The 14,994-nt window shown below is 36.9% G+C and overlaps 3 long non-coding RNA genes across 3 annotated transcripts in view; 2 read left to right on the plus strand and 1 right to left on the minus strand.

The window, feature by feature from the left end:
- Nucleotides 1-14,994, minus strand: part of LOC309497483 — a 110,926-nt gene that overhangs the window by 42,994 nt on the left and 52,938 nt on the right. The window lies entirely within an intron of this gene.
- LOC309497481 lies at nucleotides 967-2,162 on the plus strand. Its single transcript, XR_014205554.1, has 3 exons — nucleotides 967-1,086; nucleotides 1,219-1,311; nucleotides 1,420-2,162. It is a non-coding gene; the product is annotated as an uncharacterized lncRNA (long non-coding RNA).
- On the plus strand, nucleotides 13,110-14,909 carry LOC309497490. Its single transcript, XR_014205564.1, has 4 exons — nucleotides 13,110-13,693; nucleotides 13,993-14,215; nucleotides 14,345-14,420; nucleotides 14,635-14,909. It is a non-coding gene; the product is annotated as an uncharacterized lncRNA (long non-coding RNA).

The raw sequence follows: 14,994 nt of genomic DNA on the forward strand, positions 1-14,994 counted from the left end.
CTAGAAATATACATTTCCAGAGAATGCATTTATTACACCAATATATTCCTAATAATGTAATAAAGTTTTCTTCGTGTTGACGTTATCATAATTTTAGCTAACATCCATATATAAATATAGATTATGGCTTTTAGATTTATGGATTTATGGCTTAAAAAATGTTTAAGGATTTATAGATAGGCTATTCGATGTTCTTACAGTTTAGAGTAAAACATGGTTTGGAAAATATATTTATATATAAATCGAAATTTTTCATAATAATGCAATATAAATATATAACTTTTTCAACTTTTTTCACTTCCAAAGCCTGCAAGATTTAGCCTATAGTTTAAGTGACTGTGTTTATTTTTTTATGTAAAAATGTAAGAAATGTAAAGAAAGTGTATTTTGACATTTAAACACCTTTAGACATACTGATAGTTGAACTTATATTATGGCCGATGGGCTATTTGAATGGACTATTATTGAAGCTTAGTAGACAGCAATTTTACACATATTTTGGGTATTAGCTATACTATGTGTATTTAAATTTCAGAAACATAACTAAACCTTATATGACTGAAAACACTGAACACTGATCGTCTTTGGTTCAGCGAAAGCCAAAGCGCGAACGAATTTATCAGCTGATGACACGGGACACTGACCATTCTAATCTCACCGGTGTGATTATTTCAAATGAAAACAAAAATAAAACTATATTTTTTGGAAGTGTTTTGGAAGCTAAAGTAGGCTACATTTACAATTAATTTGCGTCATAAATCTGAAAGGGCACGTGCCCCTCGGTTTGAATAGGCGCTTCTGATCGTTTCATAATGTTTTTCTCACTTTTGATTCACACCTTTGCAAACCCACCCACATTTCACAGCCATGTATATATAAAAAAGGCAAATGCCACAGAACTTATTTTGCAAACTGAACTGTTCCGTCCGAAAAATTAACACCTCTTCGTTTTACAGTTCCAGGATGTTTTAATCATTCCACTATTGTTGACAGAAATCTTTGAAGGAAAACAGACCCCCAGGCCCTGCATTAGCAGAGAGGAGGGAAAATGCTGCGACAAAAAAGCGTGTGGTCCCGAAAAAAGCGGTAATTTGCTTTATTTAATATTTTTAGATACATTTTACATTAAACTGACTAGCTTTGTAACAAAGTAGGCTACCACAGATTTTAATTGTTATTTATCACATTACCTACTATGTTTTAATCATTTGTTGACAGAAATCTTTGGAGGAAAACAGATCCCCAGGCCCTGCATTAGCAGAGAGGAGGGAAAATGCTGCGTCAAAGAAGCGTATGGTCCCGAAAATAGCGGTAATTTGCTTTATTTAAGATTTTTAGATACATATTTTACATTAAACTGACTAGCCTTGTAACAAAGTACCACGGATTTGTATTAACACGTGTTTTCTCTTGATATAGGCGAGTACTCTGTTTAGAGAAGTGATGGGACACCAAAGACAAACCGTGTCTGAGGACTTAAGGCCTGAGCTGGCAAGGCGCGACGCAGAGATAAAGGCACTAAAACAGCAGCTGCGAGTCTGCAAGGCGAAGCATGTTGAGGAGATGGAGGCCCTGAGGAGTGAGCTGCGTGTCTGCAAAGAGGCACATGTAGAAGCAAAGGCATCCCTTGCTGATATGCAAGCTACCCACAGAGGGCTAATCGAGATCCACTCCACGGTTGTAACGCAGCTAAGAGAGACACAGACAGCGGTAACTGAGGCTCTAAGGACACGGTTGAACTGTACACCCGCCGCAACCTCAGACTGTCTGACTCCGACCAGGGGTACTCCGTGCCGGGATGCAGACAGCAGGGGAAGTATGCCTTCTTCTGCCACAGCACCTATTACAAACTCTCATCCCGATCTACCGTTCACTTCTCCCACTCCGGAGCTTCTTGAGTCGCTGATGATGCAGAGTCGGGGGCGACCAGATCGGTATGGTTGCTTGCTGTTCCGCGCCGTGGTACCGCAGCAACTCTACGAAAAGTGGGCATCCACAACAAACTGGGATGGTTCGAGAGGCAAACGTGGACTGCCTGTGAACGTAAGGCACTTTATAACTAATTCAGTTGCCCAGAGATTCACCCGCATGGCTAGCTGTGACGACAAGCGGATCAAGGACAGAGTGAACGAATTTCTACGCTCCCCGAGGAATACTATTGATCACCGACGTCTACAATATTAGATATTGTAGTCATCTCCATTTTAAAGTTTATGTTTAAATTTTTTTTTTTACATATTTACATTTTGCTTGTGTCAAAATTAACAAATTATATTGTAGCTACTATTTTAATTTATTATTTTCTCTGTTTTAAAAGTGTGTTATATATTCTTTTTATTTGTTTATTTTTTAACATTGGCTATGTTTACTGTCTCGAAATTATGTGTCAAAAAAAAAAAAAAGTGTTTTTACAAGACCTTGTGCTGTTTTTTGTGTTTATTTATTTATGTAGATGTAAATTCAGCCATTCTGTTGGATAAAAATTGTCCCTAATGTAAAATGGAAATGAATGGTAATTTTATTTTATAAATATAAAATATTTAATATAGGCTATAGGAGAAAAAAACTATATGGTGTAGCAATATTTTAGAACTATCAAATCTCTCTGCATTAATAATAAAAAAGTAGCCCATGTTTGTTCGGGATTTGAACCCGTGTCATCTGAATTATTGAAACGTAAGTTATAGCCTACCACTCGGCCACAAATTTGTTTTGTTTTATTTTGTTTGAAATGTATTTTTACATATTTTGCTTTCATTAATGTTAACCAATTCTGTTGTAGCATAATAGGCCTATATTTTTTCCCTGAAAGTTTGTTTTATTCTCTGCTTTGTTTGTTTATATTTTTACATATTCAATCAGTCTCATTTTTGTTCAAATAATGAAAAAAGTTTTTTTTTTTTTTTTACAAGATCTTGCGCCATGTTTTTTTGTTTTTTTTTAGGAAACTTACCTTTTAAAATGCCGCAGTTGCTGCTGTTTTGCCCTGTCACTTGCGCCACCCGGTATAGCCTAGTCATTTCGCGAACAACTTTGAAATTCGACTGGTTTATTTTTTCTGTGGCAGTAATAGGCATTGTGGTTGATTATTTATTAAAGAATTCAATTGATAATCATAACAACATGTAAGCCTATTTAATTCTGAATATAACAAAGAATGCTTAAACCGACTAACATCGGTTAGTAACTGCAAGTCCTGAAAATGTTTTAATTTTACGGTAAATTATTTTAATTTATTTCACTGTTATGTTTCAGTTAATAAATCTACAAACACATTAAAATAACACGAAGTAAATGACAAAGTAACCTATTGACATAGCCTTTCTAAATGATAGAAAAACTGGGAACACAATGTTAACGTGTGTCTACTTTGTTTAAATTTAATGAATTTGAATTCGTTTAACCACAATATTTATCTTGAATTTATCTGTGACCTCAGCTCAGATTACTGCCGCGGCAGATTACGTCATAAAGAGAATAAACTGACACTTTTCAAAGTCTGTGATTACAGCGCCACTCAGCGGTAAAAGGCAGCAAATACACATCCCAATTTTGCCGCCGCGGGAACGGCGGCGGTAAAAGTCTTATTCTGGTTGGGCACCATCTGTACTCTATATGCAGACAATAATATATTGAAGAGGAGAAGTTATGATTTACCACAGCCTTCAAATTTTCCTCCAAAAAAGGAATTACATCACGTGATGTTGGACATGTGACTTTGGAACAGGTCCATTGCTGATTTATAGGGGGTTTTATAGGGAGCAACACAGTTGACTCTGATTTCTCGGACATACACAAAATGGATGATTTAATGTAGATGCATGAGAAAAATATTTTTTAAACACCTTTCTCACAATTTAATGATTATTTTGGACAAATATTTATAAGAAATATCCCCTTGATCGGCAGGGATCACTGGTGATTCCGGATTATTGTTGTTCAAAATGCATTACTCGTCAAAACATCACACTCTTACTTGATCTGGACAAACTCAGCATCACAAGAAAGGTTTAAGACTCCAGCTTCGATATTTGACCACTGTTTATGATTAAACTGGTTTGCAGTGACATTCATTTGTTAATTTATGTCAGGAGTGCAAAATAATTAATCCGTAACGTTCGTTATTTTGAATAGAAATCATCACTCTTAAAACATTCATTCTCGTCTTCTCCGGTTTATTTGTGTTCAAATACATAAATTATACAGCCTCCGCCAGGGCTATTAGTCCAATGGTGCGCATATTTGGAGAAATAATGATTAATTATCACGTTAGTAAAATATTTCGTCATACAGAATAACATTTCTATTCATTTTCCACTGAATTATGCGATCTGAAGAGCTCAAACAGCGAACGGAGCTAGATGTGTCTCCACTTCCTGATTTGCATCAGATTTGACCTCAGAGCTCTATCATTTGCTGTACAGCTGTCAATCATCTCACGTGGTTCAACGTGACCATAATCCTGCCTCTTCTGTGTACACTTCCTCATTCTGGACATCCGTGATAACAAAGCGAAAGTGACATTTCTTCACCAAAACAAGAAGCTAATAAATGCACGATTGAAGTATATGTGTTTTGTGTGTTATTTTCGTGCGATTTGGGGTTTTCATATGAATAAAGAATAAAGGTAAAGGTAAGCATAGCCCATAGCTTCATATAAAAGGCTAAATATAACATATTTCTAAATCTTTTTTTGACTTGAAACCATTTTAAACCGCGACCGGAATATGATAAAAATACTCGATGGTGTTTTAAAGTGAGCTTTAAATAAAAGTGTAATATTAATAAATAAAATTGTGTCATGTAGCTTGAGGCTACTTGTTGTGCTAATGCACCTGCTGCAGGAGCTTTCTATTCCATAATATATTTAATATATATATTAATATAATATAATTATATAAATATATTTAAAGAATTCGCATTTAAAGTTCCAAGAATAGTTTTTTGTTGTTTGTTTTCTAACAAGACTTAAGATAATAAGTCGATTATTCATGTATAGTGGGAATTACACAGGTGTCGATGGCCAAGCATTGTGCCAGAAGAAAAGCTTTAATGGCTGAATTCAAACAAAAGAATAAGGATAAAAGAATAATGAAGATTAAGTCTCATACCGGCAGAGGTGTGAAAGGTTGGTCGATTTAAAGCCCATGTTGCAGGTTTTTTTTATTTTTATTTATTAATATAACCTTGTATGAAAATACCATATGAAAAGTAAATGCAGGATTAAAAATTGTTTTGCAAGACATAAGGGCACAAATTTAATAGAAAACGTGACAGTTTCCTTGACCGTGTTGAAAAAACGCTTTTTTTCACCATCGCGTCATATGACGCCACATGAGGTAGTCGTTTGGCTCTGCGTTCGCGCTCAGTGCAGAGATAGGTTGGTATTCAGTGGGAGCGGTCATGATTCAGTGTGTTTTCGGTGCTTATTGTATTTCAATTAATCATCGTCGTGGTAAATGATTGTGAATTATGGCCTGTCAGGACATCGAGTCCACAGGTTTCCGAATAAAAGGACGGTGCGATCTTCCGTGCCTGTGTGCGTTTTGTGCCGGGTAAGAGACGGGACTTCACTTCTGCTTCTGCTTTGAATAACGCGGTAGTGTGTAGCGTTCACTATAGACCGGATGATTATAATCCCGGCGATATGTGCACACTGTCCCGGCTCCTTCATCGGGTCGCCCGCGGTGACGGTCCGCCGTCAGCATGTGGTTCGGCCGCCGGTGGGAAACATGACGCTCACGGATCCGTCAGACATCACATATTGTACATCTGTTTTACAAAATGTGCCTTGTCTTAATTTAATTAATTAACATATCCTACATAAACTTGTAATGTACTGCATTTATGTGTTTGTTATTAGTCTGCAGAAGACACTATTATTATTATTATTATAAATATAATATATTATGTTCTATAATTCATTTTCAATCTGTAAAAACCGACTTTAATGTTTGTGTTGGCTGTTTCTACATATAAAGTTTTTGTACAGTAAGACAGTTGTGATTGTTGTAACGACAATGACTATGACATGCGGTCACATGCTGTTCAAATTAGTAAATCCTGATCTCCAAGTCTGCTTGAACGGTCAGGATTTGCATCTTTGTGGCTCCCCCGAGGGACATTTGAGTCACATAAGGAAACCCTGTTTTCTTAGAATCCCCTCTAAAACCCCCATTTCAGCTCTGGACTCCCTGTGACTTTTACAACCTCACAGACTCTGACATTCCAGAACACACACACACGTACACACACACACACACACACACACACACACACACACACAAACACCCTTTTGTGTATAACTGAGAATAAGAGAAATATCTGTTATTTTCCTTTATAATGTGTGTACCTTCCTATATGCACGTGTGATAGAGGTTTGGTTTGCTAGAGTATAGTTTTGAATTCTAAATGTTCATTGAAGGGAATTCCTCAGTCGTGTCTCTGTTGTAACCCTAACTCAGACCATAAAACTTTACGACCCAAGCCTCAAAGGCCTTCCAGAACACACACACACACACACACACACACACACACACTCTGGAACTTTGGAAACAGATATTCTTCCACATAACAAGCCACTAAATGTTTGATACGTATTCCTGTGTTTCTCAAAGTGTCGTCACTTGCCATAACGGAAACACTGACAACTTTATTGTGTGTTTAATCAAACTTTATTTGTGTGTAATTATGCATATAAGTGTAACGTTATGTTTCCCCAATCTTTACCTGTCATAATTGATATCTCTGTAATCCTCTCCAGCTAACGGAGTTGAATTCCAATAACAGAATTCAGTGATGCGCATTGTTTTATAAGTTCATATGTCTGGAGAAAATCCTCTCCAGTTAAAGTCAATCATGACTCATTCGAGTGGGCGTGTCTAACCGGACAAAGGAATCTTCCCGCTCGAAAAATCTCGACAGCTGATTCGTCCTACACGAAGGAGGGGACGGCACCTGGGACACTGATAAAAGTCCAAAACCTTCTCTCATCTCGCTCTCTTCCTCCGCTCCTTACTCTCAACTCATCCAACTTCTCTGGACCCTCTTCCTCGGCGCAGCGCTTCTCCAAAGGAACATCTGGAGGAGGCCCTGGCCTTCTCCATCGAGCGAGCACATGTTCGAGTCGTAACAGCCGGTCTTTGCAACTAAGATTTCCAGCCTCTCCCATCCCGGGAGACGAATCTGAACTTTCTCGGTAACGTTAAATTCAAGTGAGCCTTTACATCGTTTTTCGAAACGACCCAGAAGAAGAAGCTAGACGCAAACCAGCCGGACACGCGCATGCGCGCGTCCCCTTTTCAGCATCACACTGAAAGAGTACCACAACTCGCAAGTATATTGATTCCTATAAAAGCTGTTCCAGGTGTCTAGGTCTTAGGTCTGTGATTTAAGTTACCCTCTATCTTCCCTCTATATCTTTCTTTCTTTCATTCCATTTTCATTCTGATCACGCTATGTTTATGTTTTTGTTCGGTTAAATGTTTAAATGTTTGTTTGCATTTTTACGTACGTTTATGTTTGTAGTTTATATAATCTCTAGTGTGTGCCATTTTATTAATAAACCCATTTATACTTTTAACTGGCTCTGTGTTTGAAAACCCACTTTTTATAAAGTCAATGAAACAAAAGATCTATAAAGCTACAGGCTCTATATTAGAAAACTACTTTGAGTAGTTTTAATTTATAAACCCAAAGAGGTTTTGTCTTCGTGGCCAGAAGATAAACTCTCTCTTCTTGGAGTTTTGTAAACAGGAAATACTTCTTCTTAACTGTAATGATCAGACAGTACAGAACGAGGCATTTCCTATAATTGATAAAGTAAATGCATATGCGATTTATGAATTATGACCATGCGTTATAAATATTAATATTGCCAAAATTCCCTATATTCTGAGCTAATTCGCATTAACCCAGAGGCATTTACGTTACATTGTGATAATTTTTTTTATTCATCGTCACCAAATGGGTCAATTCAAAGCCTTTATAAAGTCCCTCTTCCTCTGGAAACTGTCTCCTAATGGCTGACACACACAACACATGCAGGTAAGGGTCTAAGTACTAGCTTTGCTATTGCCTGATACATGATGATAATAATCTGTACAGTATTATGATCTGAGCATAGTGTTATACATATCGTCAGGCTAACGTGAATACATCTATAAGCTAACACTGTTCTCTCGCCCTGTTCTCCTCACACCACAACTCACAGTTGTTCTGTCTAACCCTGGCCTGTCCTGCTCACTTGGCTTCATTTCAGGCTCATAATTATATGATATCATCATATATATGAATTATATATACGTTATATATATATATATATATATATATATATATATCATACGACATACGAGTAAACATTTAGACTACAATTCCCCCAGCTTTCCGAGCTGTCATGGCGATCCATTGCTTTCCTATTGTTTACTTTGACCGCTCTACCTCATGTTACGTCACTTCCGGTTCGGCGGTTTTCAAATGCGGAAGTAAAAATTTCTCACAAAAACGACTCCAGAAGCCTAAATAGCGTTTTATAAGTATATGTTTATATTTAAATATAGTTCCTACATTATTTTTCTATACATTGGCTTACTGGGTACTCTAACCTGCAACATGGGCTTTAAATGAATAGAACATGAATGGGGTCAGTTCTCCTCGCCAGACATTAGTCAAAGACTGTAAATGGGTGTTCTACAGGGCAATAAAATATTTAATAAGAATCTTATTAGCCTTCTCTGAAACTTCTCCAAAGTCTCCCCTGACATGGTCTCACAATAGGCTTCATAAAATGCATATTTTTAGAGATATCATCCTCAGATTTGAAATGAAGCATGACCACAATTGTGGCTACACTTTAGTTGTGGTTATAAGTTGCTATCCTAAATTCACATAATATTTTTATACATTTAATAAATATATTCTTAATATTTGTTGTTTTTGATTTTATGTTTGATCTTATATATCTCAATATTAATAACAGTCTGGTTAATTTTGAGTCTTGAACTGTAAACTCTCAAGGGTTGGTTTTCAAGGGTTGGCTTTCTAAAGATATGTTGGTTATGTGTCTATTCAGAATGACTTATGAGCAGGAACCTTTTTATTTTGGGTATGTCATGTATGCATCACTTGCCAAAATTGGGGCTGACTAGTAAGGGGATATATACAGAGGGAAGACCACTAAATCTAATCATCTAAAGACAATAGAGGCAATTACCCCCAACTGAGATAATGGTACCCCCCAAATTGTATAAACAACACATGGTCACGAGAACTTGGTAAACATTCACACATAGTTCAACTCTTAGTAGGAAGATTAAAGACTTCCCCAAATGGTATAAACAACAAATGGTCACGAGAACTAAGACTATGTAACATTCACACACAGTTCAACTCTTAGTTTTCTTATGTGATGTTATGTAAGGGAGTAGGATCAGCAGATCTAAAACATATTCTTAAATTTGTAATCCTACAGTATCTGTTGGATTTTTGTATTAAATGAATTAGAAATGTCCCCTGATATAAAAGTGATCATTGCTTGAAGTGAAAAGTTAATGAAAAATTGTGCACAACCTGAGCAGAGTTCCACATCTTTATATATATGGAGGACCAAACCTGCAGAAATTAAAAATGAATAAATACATAAATAAATATGCAAAGAAATGTAAAAACAAAACAAAAATAAATGACTATTTATGTTTTTATTTCCCTATTTATGTATAATTATTTATTTTTACACATTTGTATATTTTTGCTTATGCTAATGAGGGGGGCGTGTTTGACCTCAGACATAGCAATCGAGCTCAGAGTGGCAGTCCTGAAGCTTTGAGGCCACAGTGACACCTTGTGGTGTGACCAAACAATACGCAAGAGGTTTGTGGACGTGACTTTACAGGTCACGCAGGAAATAAATGACTTAGAGATGGGCAATATGGCCAAAATCTTATATCACGGTTTATGTCCTTTAATGTCACCCTAACTGTATGTATAGGTTTACCATACATAGGCCAACTCTTTATTCTGGACATGGCTGTAAAACATCAGCTCGTCGGGATTTCTCAAATGTCTGGGCACACATGAACAGAATCCGCTGATAACAGACACTTTGACACGGAAGCGCGTCAAATTATCCCCAATTAACCACATTTTATGCCATGCATTGTAGATCCGTACACAGAAGCAAACTGCATTTTTAATGTATCTTCCAAAGCCAATGTTGACAGCAACAGAAACAAACTTTTCCATAAAGAAGTGATATTTCCGCTATAAATTGATTTCCTGGGGCATTTTTTAAAACCTTATCAAATAGTAGGCTATATGCATTTTCCTGTAGCCTGATCAATTCAGTTAATAAGGCACTACTATAGGCCTGTTACTAGTACCTAAAATAAAATCAGTTTCAACAAAATCCATCTTCGCACTGCAGATGTGGGACATGCAGATGCTGACTCTGAATGGCATTAGATATTATTTACACAGACTGTTAATGCAGAGGAGCCATGGATGCATTTACACTGCAATTACAATTGCATAAATAATGTTATGAGATACATTTTTTAATATAACATTTTTAATATTTAAATCTGAAATGATAGAATTGATGAAATTATATGTTTAAATATGAAACTAAAACAGCCAGTAGGTGGTGCCAAGCCACCGTCTTAACGAGTGAGTTCAATCATTAACTCAGAAGATTTGTTCAAATAGGCTACTGATTTGTTCAGTAAGAAAACACCACGTGTTTTCACGCAGCGGTTCTGTGGAGTTTGGAAAGTTTTTTTCTGAAGAAACAGCAAAAAAAAAAGAAAAGGTATTTTTCAACACTCTTCCCGTGTGATAGTATATAATATTATGTTATATAATAAAATTTTCACATTCATAGGCTTTTTTTTACATCAATTTTAATTGGGGCATTTATTTATTAATTTTGTTGTTTGCGAGGTGGCGGAAGAATTATTATAATTTTTTTAAGATATAAACCTATTTACATACAAAATAGGCATTGAACAAACAATAGGCTATTAACAATTTACGATTCTCAAAAGGCAGACATAGTTGCAAATTACAATAAATAACAGCAATGAAGTCTCAAATCATATTTACAACCATGAAAGGCAATGAAGAGAAAATAAAAAAATAAAAAAATATATAATTGAAATAACTGAAAGAACAACATTTATAGAAAAGTAAGTTATTGCAAGGGGTATATAGCTAATTGAAGCAACTGGCTACTGTAGTAGCTTTTTAATTTGAAAGAGAAGTAGCAAAAGCTTTAAGCTCATTATGAGTATAGGCGTAATTTGCGAGTGGGACGGGTGGGACATGTCCCCACCACTTTTTGCTAAGGTCGATATTGTCCCCACCACTTCTGTAACATCTCGCGCCACGAATGTACCAATAAAAATGAATAAAACATCTTCAGTTCTAGCAGAGCATTCATTCGATCAGTGGCGCGGATACTGTGTTCTCTTGTGGCTCGCGCACAGTCTTCACTCGAACGCGCGCTTCAATCCGTTGTGGAGACTCTCTATTCGTTCCGGTGAAATTACAAAACAAAATGCACACAAACGTGTCCCTGCCTGATATACAACCACTGATAAACATAATCGGTTTTGATGAGAGAAAAAAAACCTATATGAGTGCGGATTAGAACCCAGAACCTCTGACAAGCTTGGCAAAAGTTCTGCCACTAGACCATTTATATGCATACTTAACATAGTCGAATCTATGTATTTATTCACGTGAAAATTCTCACCACGAACAACAACATACAGTGCCCTCCACAATTAATGGCACCCCTGGTAAATATGATCAAAACTGGCTGTAAAAAATAAATCTGCATTGTTTATCCTTTTGATCTTTCATTCAAAAAATTAGCAAAATTCTAACCTTTCATTTAAGTAAAAAAATTTAATGTGGGGGGGAAATCACATTATGAAATAAATGTTTTTCTCCAAAACACGTTGGCCACAATTATTGGCACCCTTTTATTAAATACCTACTTTTTGCCAAGATACCAGCTCTGAGTCTTCTCCTATAATGCCTGATGAGTTTGGAGAACACCTGACAAGAGATCAGAGACCATTCCTCCATACAGAATCTCTCCAGATCCTTCAGATTCCCAGATCCATGTTTGTGCTTCTTCTCTTCAGTTCAGCCCACTCATCAGGTCAGGGAACTGGGACGGTCATGGCAGAAGCTTCATTTTGTGCTCCCTAACACATTTTTGTGTTGATTTTGATGTTTGTTTTGGATCGTTGTCTTAATGGAAGATCCCACCTCGGCCCATTATAAGACTTCTAGCAGAAGCCGCCCGGTTTGGATTTTTTATCTGTTGATATTTGATAGAATCCACGATGCCATGTATCTGAATAAGAAGTCCAGGACCTCCCGCAGAAAAATATGCCCACAACATTAAAGATCCAACGGTATATTCAATTGTACACATGGGGTACTTTTTATCCTTGTGTGCACCAAACCCATCTAGCGTGTTTGCTGGCAAAAAGCTCTTTTTTTAATTTCATATGACCAAAGAAGCCTGTGCCGTCTGAAGATCCAGTCGTGTCTGACAATTAAATTTGCTGGAGTTTGTTTCTGGAGGAGCGAGGAGCATTTTTCTTGAAACCCTCCCAAACAACATGTGGGGATGTAGGGTTTTTTTTTTTTTTTTTTTTGGCTTTCTGACCCCAAGACTCAACTAATCTCTGCAATTCTCCATCTGTGACCCTTGGAGAGTCTTTGGCCACTCAAACCATTATCCTCACTGTGCATTCAGATAATATAGACACACGTCTATGGCGTTATATATGTGCCTCATTCCTGAGCGAGTAATTGTAAGTTTTGAGCACAGAGAACTATATTTTGCAAGCACATTACATTATATTTTGAACAGAAATTAACAATCGCAACAAAAAAAAATTCGTTTGAGCAAAGAAAAAACGATTCCGTGCTCAATAAATGTATTTGCTTGCTATTATCCATATTAACGTGCAATAATAACCCCTCTCACGCAGTTTACTCAGGTGCGCTCTCACAAACTTATTCTCTGCGCTCCTGTAAAGTCCCTCTCTCTCTCTCTCTCTCTCTCTCTCTCAACCTCTTAATTCTGTGCGCGCTCAACTCTTGACACACACGCTCGCTCAACTTGCAACAGCGTTACAAGTGTGCCACAATATCAACCAATCGGAAAATTAAAGGTCTATTGTGATTGGCTGTTGGTCTCCAATCACCACGCAGCACAAAGAAGACCAAAAAGGAATTTTATGGATAGATGTCTAATTTAGCCACCATCAAACATGACGGAGTCAAACTGTGAAAACGGCAACAATATGCCACAACGTCAGGTGAGTTAGTAATTTCTAGTTTTATGATGTTACGGTTTTCTATGCCTTTGATGAAACCCTGCTATTATCCGACCGTTTCGTAAAAAATGAAGTTAATTAACGCCATATAACTTAAGCTAATAACCTATCGGCTAGTGTGACAGCAAGCATGGCTAACTCTTGTAGAATATTACTTGTAACTTATTTATTGTAATTTTAATGATTTAGGGTCATGGTGGTACAGTTGAGTCAGCAGCCAGAAATTTGGTGTCTGTGCTGCTAAACAGTATGGCCACAAACTGCCCAACACGGCCGTCAGAGACAGAGCTCCCTGTCCCTAGAAATGTGCCTGTAACAGTGCAGCAAGAAATGACAAGGTTCGTTATTCACCTACAGTACTGTAGATATGCTTATATTCAATTTTCAAATCATGACGATTTTTTCATGAAGTCTTGTTACATGTTAAATGCAATTTGGTAACGTCCAGTTGGTTTATTTACTTGGATGTATACTGTATCAAAATAGGCATTATGATTCACCTTGAGACATGACCTTGGATTTCTAGGCCAATTGCCTTGTAAAAAATATGCTATTTAGAATATTTGCTTGATTGTTATATTTACTGTATATTTAATAAACTAATATAAAGCTATAACTTAATCCACACATTCCACAGATCTTTTCCAGGATATTTCAAATCAAACTTCAGTCGTGGTAAAAAGAGGTGTTTGACTGCCACCAAGCAACTTGTAAAGACAAGCAAAACAACTGCTCTCAATTTTTATCTTCTTCCCAAAAATACATCCCACACACCGTTGCCAACTGAGGAGCTTGAACTCCTCCAGGCGGGTATGGGAAGACAAACAGTGTCTCTTCCAGAAGATGGTGACCACACAGAGGTACATATCCCAGTCCAGCTTTTTGACTTGAATGAAAGATAGTTATTGTAAAATATACTTAAGTCTTGTCACTGTCAAGGATTTTTCTGTGGGTATCTTTATTTTAATTTTACTTTCTCGTTAACCAAGATTTCAAAGCACCTGGCAAACACATTTACAAAAATGGAGGATCTATGTGGGGGATGGCTCTTGCATAAGGCAACAGGTCTGTAAGTCTATGATTGTTTTGTTGAATTGTCATATTTACTGTTAATCAAATGCCAATCTTCTATTTATTTTTGGTGCATGTAAACCCTTATGGTGTATTAATTACTTGCTGCAAGCATTAGAGATGACAGATGGACAAAATGTTTTTGTTTTTTCTTCAACAAAACAAATCATTTTAAGGCATTTTTCTCTCTCTCTTTCTCTAAATAAAGGTGGCAGTGGTCGACGAAAGCTGACTGTCATTCCACCAGAAGCAGAGGGGTATTCTGTCAAAGCTCTGCGAGCTGCGTCAGCAGGGGGCAAAGCCACTTTTTACATCGTAGCACTCCAGGAGACTTTAGACACCTCTCCTCTGCCTCCTGACTCAGAGCATTTTTCAAAAATGCCAAAGACAACATGTTACCAGTGTAATGAGACGTTGCCTTTGCATATGCTTGCAGTACACATTAAGACATGCAAGGGAAAACTCACCTCCGATGATTCTGGTGAAGAGGTGAGAGCAAGTTTGTTTGTCTAATGTAAATGAAAATAAAAATATTATGAATACTTTACTTCAAATACTGTTTTGTAAA

The sequence above is a fragment of the Leuciscus leuciscus genome (genome assembly GCF_965113295.1).
Source record: "Leuciscus leuciscus genome assembly, chromosome: 4".
Classification (NCBI taxonomy): Eukaryota; Metazoa; Chordata; class Actinopteri; order Cypriniformes; family Leuciscidae; genus Leuciscus; species Leuciscus leuciscus.